Here is a 6,566-nt window from a genome sequence, read left to right as displayed (position 1 = left end):
GCACACACATATATAAAACTCACATATATATATAAATATATATACACACATATGCATTTAATTGGGGGTTTACTTATAGTTTCAGAGGCTTAGTCCATTATCATTATGGCAGGGAGCATGGCAGCAAGCAGGCAGGCATGGTGCTGGAGAAGTAGCTGAGAACTACATCCTGGTCCACAGGCAGAGAGAGACAGGCTGGGTCTGGCCTAGCTTTTGAAACCTCAAAGCCCACCCCCAGTGACACACCTTCTCCAACTAGGACATACCTCATAATTCCCACAGTTCACCAACTGGGGACTCAGCATACAAACACATGAGAGAGCCTATGGGAGCCATTCTTGTTCAAACCTCCCTTGGGGCTCAACAAAGCATCAGTGAGAGAAACTACTATTCAAAGCAAAAAGCTAAAAAACTGGGTCCACGTTGCCCTACTTATTTAGAGTAAATGAATTTTAAACAGCGCTGAACTATTGATTAGGGTTCTGCTTTCCTTATTGTAAAGCTAGGTATAAGCAGGACGAGGTCTGCACAAAAGGATGAATGGAGATAGCATCTCCGACTGGAAGAGGATGTCGGATATGCTGATTTTGTACCTAATGCCCTACTCTCGGGCTACGTGCCAGGTACTTTACATAGGAGGCAGGTAAACATCTCATGTGATAAAGTTGAGAAAGGCTGTGAACCGCCTGCATAAGGCAACACAGTTCAGGAAGCCTACAGTCAAATCGTGCTATGACTACAGTGCCAAGCTTCCTCAGGTTACCCATGCCTGGGAACTTCCTTTAGGGAGGGAGGCAGCTGACTGGTCACTTAGGGTGAATTGTTTCTGCCTTAATAAGGAGGAGCCAAGGGCCAGGGTAGAATCTCATTAACATAAATGTGAGCTACCCAACCAGAAAACTGAATTCATTTGAATATGAGGGCTTCCTTCGGGGAACCATGAGAAGAAGGAGCTTGGAGAAGAAACATCTGGATTCCGGTGTGTGAGGCGTATGTGTTCCTTCCTCTTGCTCTAGGATTCTAGCTTTCCAAGTTTGCTTACAGCTTAGCCACTACTCAAGGCTGCGTGAGCGGGGGCGCCTTTTAAAGCCTTCCAGCCTCCTCCTGCTCTAAAGGAGAAATCCCGGGCTACAGGGAGCTGGCCAGGGCGCCCGGGAGGCAGCGGAGGTCGGGTTTCCTCTCCTCCCCCTAGGAAGTGGTCCCGCCTGGGAGGATGGAGTAAAAAAGTGTCTGGTTGGGAAAGTAAATAGATGCAAGGCAAATAAATAAAGAAAATGCCCACAAGCAATTACTGGGAGGAAGTGACATTTTTATGTAAGTCACTTTTCTGACGGACACCAGGCCTGCTTGGCTGAGAGTGCCGTGGGAATGCTTCCGGGGAGGGGGTGTGCGTGGGGTGGGGGTGGTCGCTGTAAGAATCCAACGCACAGCGGGGGTGCGGAGACCACCCGGTGGGTCTCGCTGGCTGGAAGTTGCAGTGCATTCTCCCCTCGTTTCTCCCCCCCACCCCCCCACGCTCGCCGGTCCCCAACTCCGATCGAGAGCGGGTTGCTGCGTGAAGCCCGCAGGCGGCGCTTTTCCCGGGTCCGGCCGGGACTCCCAGGTGGGTCCCCCGCCCGGCGCGCGCGCCGAGCTGGGCCGGCCCCTGGGCGGCGCCACGGCAGCCGGGGAGGAGCGCGGGCGGGCGGGGAGCGCGCGGAGGCGGGCGCTGCGCGGGAGGGTCGCCGCCGCGGATCGCAGGCCGGGGCGCGCGGCCGAGCGGGCGGCGGCGGCGGCGGCGGGGAGGGCTCGGCGGCGGGCAGGCTCGGGGCTCCCGGGCCGGCGGGGTCCGCCCGGGCCGGCAGCGTCCGCCCGGCGGCGGGAGGAGGAGGGAGCGGCGTAGACAAAGAGCGGCATCTGGGCGGGCGCAGCGCGGCCGCCGCCCCGGGACCCGCGCTGCTGCCCTCCGGCCTCGGCGTGCGGTGTGCAGCGAGGTAAGGCGACGGGCGGGGGGCTGCAAACTTGGGCGGCTAGGCAGAGTTGGGAGAGAGGGGCCGGCGGGCGGGGATGGCCCGGGAAGGGCCAGGGAGCGCGTCCTCCTGCGCGCCCCGCTGGTGCCCTCGGCCCCGCCGCGGCCTGGGCGTCCCCGGGCACCCGCACCTCGGATACACACCTTTCTGCGAGCCCTCGCCTTTCCCAGCCCCGGGCTGGCGTGGGGGGTGGGGCGTTCTCCGCGGGCGGACACCGGGGACCGAGGACCAAGAACCCTCGGGAGCACAAACAGTCCTGGCCTGCGGGCGGGCGTGGGACCGAGCCGTGGCCGGGTCGCCGGGCGCGCGTGCCTGGGAAGAATAGCCTGGGATCAGAGGGCCCCGGCGCTAGGAAGCGGAAGGCTGCGATCGCCGGGGAGAACTTACTGTATTTAGAACTATTCGTGATCCGGCACAAAGCTGCTGTCACGTCTCATAGAAGAGGTCCGTGCCTCGGTGCAGGGCGCTTTTGTGCCTGGTTCCAGTCCCTGCGCCCTGCTCGGCATTTCCAAGGCTTAAACCTCCTGAGCCAAAGTTTCTCCCAGCCGCTCTGCCCCTTTGGTTTATTGCGATTTAAGCAAGTGGTTCTGCAAGAATTTGATGGGTTACTTTTAATGCCCCGACGGCACCTCCCTTTTGAGCACTGTTAGCCTGGCATTGTGTGGAGGGGTTTGATTTGCAAAACGCTGTAATTTATACACAATAACGACTCTCCCGGAAGGTGTGCGCGGGATGCTGGGTGGTGGTTAATGGATAGCAGACGTGACTTACAGTAGTATTGTGAACAGCTTGGGGACACAGCTGGGCGCTAAGTGGAGTGGGCCTTGGCACCCTGAGCCTGTTTAGGTCGGCAATTTGCCCCTTATTTGGCTCTCCTTATTTTGCTAACAGGTTTAAGGCGGATCCTGCTGAGTTTGAGTCAGTGTCTGAGATGAACAGGTCCCAATTTGGCCTGGAGGTGCACAGGCCTGCTCCTTGGTTGACCCCAAATGAAACAGCCCATTGGCCAGTGGGCATGGCTTGCTAGGTATCCTCCCTTTCTGCTCCTCACCCATTGCAGGCTTTCCTGCAGGGATTTTGAGGAGGAATGAAAATAATTTTAATTGAGGGTGTGTTTCAAGCCTAGGTTTTTGGTACAGTTATCAACAGTGGTTTTCTAGTGTAAAGGTCACTACTTTTATCAAAACATCTAAACTGCCTGTGGGCACTCCCTCCGTTCACTTTCCAAGTGTTTATAGATACAGAGACCTAGAAACAGACTTTGCTGAATGTGCCCAGTTTATTATAGCGAAGGCAGCAAGAAGAAAGTGCGCTTCAGACACTTAAGGTTTTAGACCTTCAGGTCGTTCCTAAGTGATCGATCACAAGGGACAATCCTACCTTTAAACTTTGGCGCATCCTGGTAGGTTAATGTAGTTTTGCTTGAGGAAAGAAAAGGTCCCAGTAGTCTGAGACTGAAATTGAGAACTTTGTGCGGCTGTAAAGCTTGGAGTTACAGCTCACTACCTGCCTAGCTCTTAGGCCCCTTAGATGTGCAGTCTCAGGGTGGGGAGTTGCTGTAGGAGCTCTGGCCGCTGGCTAGCTTCATCAGCCCACCTGTGGAGAGACTGGCCCCTTTAAAATGGGCAGAGCGTATAAAAGGTGGTTTCCAGCTCCCCGCAGTCCGATTCCAGGCTTTCAGTTTTGCTCTCTCTCCATGCTCCTGGCTTCAGTCAGTCTTCCTCCCTTTTCTCTTTGACCCTGTCATATTCCTGACCTCTGTCATGTACGTTAGGGGACTGAACATTTCCAACACACAGCGGCTCCCAGGTGTTGGGGACATGGGCTTTCATCCTTGTGAAATCTCCCTGGGGCTCCCTTGCTGGAGCTGACTGGATGACCCCTTGAAAACACCCGGAGACTCACTGATTGCATAGCGACCTGGAGTTCTTTATTTGATCTCTTGAATTAGCTTAATTTGCCCTGGCAAGGCCAGGCTGGGTTGCTCCATAAGGCAGGCATGCTTCTCTGACTGACTGGCTTGCAGTGTGTACTGGGGCTGACATGGCTCGTGGAAATGATTTTCTGATGATCAGGAGGCGGCTTAATGACGGCAGAATTCCAGATTGCTTGCTGCAAGTGAGGAACCAGGGTAGTGAGCAGTGTTTGGGAAAACCAGCCAGCTAACTTTCCTTACAAATGAACTGGGAACTCTTGACAGCTCCCCCCCCCCCCCCCCCCCCCCCGGAGACTTTGGAAATTAGTTTTCCCCTCCAGAGGGACTTCAAGTGGTGCTTCGGAATTGTTTCTCTTTCCTAAAATGAGTGGTGGAAACATTTCTCAGGGTGTTTTCAAAGGACAGAAGTGAAGAAAAATGATGCTATTTGTGTGGTTAAATGCCCACGTGAAGGCATCTCGGAAGGTAGCTGAAGCACCCTTTTACACCAGGCGATCAAAGGTACGCAGCCACGGCGAAAAGAAGTCATTTCTTTAGGCCATCAGAGTAGCTTGACTTTTAAAAAGACTTTATGTTTTCAACGGTTCACTTTGGACATAGCGTAGAGAACCTGATGGTAAAAACTCCTTAGGGAATTAATTACACCTTCTACACCCCCAACCCCACCCTATCTCCTCCCCTCCCCCCTGGAGTAGTACACTTCCATCCGAGATTTTCAGTCCTCTACGCCGTGGCAGTGAAAAACATTCTTTAGATTGACTTACCAGTGCCATGTTAGGGTCCTCCCCGTGGCGTTTTCCATCTCTGACTTGAGTGGCCAACAGGGATCTGGTCCCTTTCACAGCTTCTGTGAGTGTCTTGAGCTTCTTCTCTTTAAGTGGCCATCTCTCTCCTAAATCTCACCCTCTTGCATCTCAACTAAGAGGCAATGAATGTGTCCTGGGACCGCCAACAGAACTTGCCGGGTGGTTTCCTTTTGATATCCGTGACCTTCTTTCCAGCTGTCTCCATGGTTTCCTAACCTGCTGTGGGCTGAAGGTGCCTGGCTGGAAGGTGTTGGGCGGACGACTTGATCCGCAGTCTACGTGTGACAGTACACTTAGGATCGCATTGTTGGTTTCTGGCCTGAGGTTGGTAATGAAATCAGAATCTTAACCTCTGCTCAGAGCCCTACCACACCATACAGAGCCTGGTCCCTAGGACTTTCAGACAGTGAGGGAATGTGATCTGGTGGCCTTTGTTTGGTAAATGCTCTAGTCGGGGCAGGTCATTTGTAGTCCTGCCGTGAAACCTGAAGACAGAAACAAATTCCTTTATACCCCCTTTTACACATCCTGAAGGTAATCTTACATAATCCTTTTTGTGCACCTGCATGGTGGCTTCCTGGGGCCAAACAAACCCTGCCCCAGAGCCATGCGCACGGTGGGCTGCCTGAATAGCTGTTGTTGTTTTGAGAAGAGGTCTCACTCTGTAGCAGATGCTGTCCTCAAACCTGATCCTTCTGCTGCAGCCCCAGCAGGCTGGGATTCCAGGTGTGTGTGTGTGGGGGGGGGGGGGGGGGGGGGGGGGGGGGCGGTGGCGGCGGGCGCGGGCATCCCAGCTTGACTGGTTTTTCCATAGATAAGGCTGCCTGTGTCAGCCTGTTGTGACAGCTCTGGTCAGAGTATTGGTTATTTTGCTAGGAAGTGGTTATTTGGTCAGTCCCCTCTTTTCCACTATCTGTACTGGGTCATGTTTTTAAGAAAAGAAGGTTCAAATTTACTCAGTTTAATTTTCAGATTGAAGATCCATAATCTGAAATGCTGAAGTGTGCAAATTTCAGGACTTCCTTTTTTCTTGACAGCCGAATAGTATTCCCCATTTTCATTATCTGTTCATCTGTTGAAGGGCATTCAGGTTGTTTCTGTTTCCTAGTGAATTGTGAATAGGGTGTCAGTGAACATGGCTGAGCAGAGTCCTACTCTGTGGAGTAGGAAGTTGAGAGAGTCCTTTGGGCATGTGCCAAGGAGCAGAGTGGTATAGCTGGGTCATATGTTAGATTTGTGTTTAGTGGATTTTTTTTTTTTTTTTTTTTTTTTTTTTTTAGGATTCTCCATACTGATTTTCAGAGGGGCTGCACTAGTTTGCATTAACACCAATAGTGAATGCGGGTTCCTCTCTCTTCACAGCCTCGCCAGCATTTTTTGTCAGTTGTTTTGTTCATCTTGGCCGTGCTGCTGAGGGTGAGATGAAGTTTCAGAGTTTTAATTTGTAGTTACCTAATTGCTAAGGACGATTAGCACTTGTTTAGAAAGCATTACCAAAAAAATCGAAGGCTTTCCAAGCATCGACATGATGCCATAAGTGGGAAATTCCACCCTTGACCTTGTGACAGATTGCCCAAATTCAGGTGGACTAGAAATACTGCCTAAGATTACACTCAGTGGGCATATAAGGTGTATATGAAACACATGAACTTGAATGTTTCGACCTGGGTTAACATTGTTTCCTCCATATTGTGATGTATGCAGGTTGTAGAGCAGGATGATAGTAAATAACTAATTCATCAGCAGGATAAACAAACAAATTTTAGCCCAGGAGTTCTGGTTGAGGATGGAATACGATGCACGTACCTGAAAGGC

General features: G+C 52.3%; 1 protein-coding gene across 2 annotated transcripts in view; it reads left to right on the top strand.

Annotated features, from left to right (window-relative positions):
- Positions 1–1,850: 1,850 nt before the first annotated feature.
- The window catches only part of Nck2 (NCK adaptor protein 2), a 128,953-nt gene continuing 124,237 nt past the window's right edge, over positions 1,851–6,566 (top strand). The window contains exon 1 of one of the 2 annotated variants that reach the window (XM_059244179.1): positions 1,851–1,973. The gene's annotated coding sequence lies outside the window, so the exon portion shown is untranslated. The remainder of the gene's footprint in view (positions 1,974–6,566) is intronic. The other variant, XM_059244178.1, reaches the window with a different exon arrangement.

This window comes from Peromyscus eremicus, chromosome 16_21 (assembly GCF_949786415.1).
Source record: "Peromyscus eremicus chromosome 16_21, PerEre_H2_v1, whole genome shotgun sequence".
NCBI lineage: Eukaryota > Metazoa > Chordata > Mammalia > Rodentia > Cricetidae > Peromyscus > Peromyscus eremicus.
Note: the sequence above shows the minus strand (reverse complement) of the source record. Positions and strands in the feature narration are given on the sequence as shown.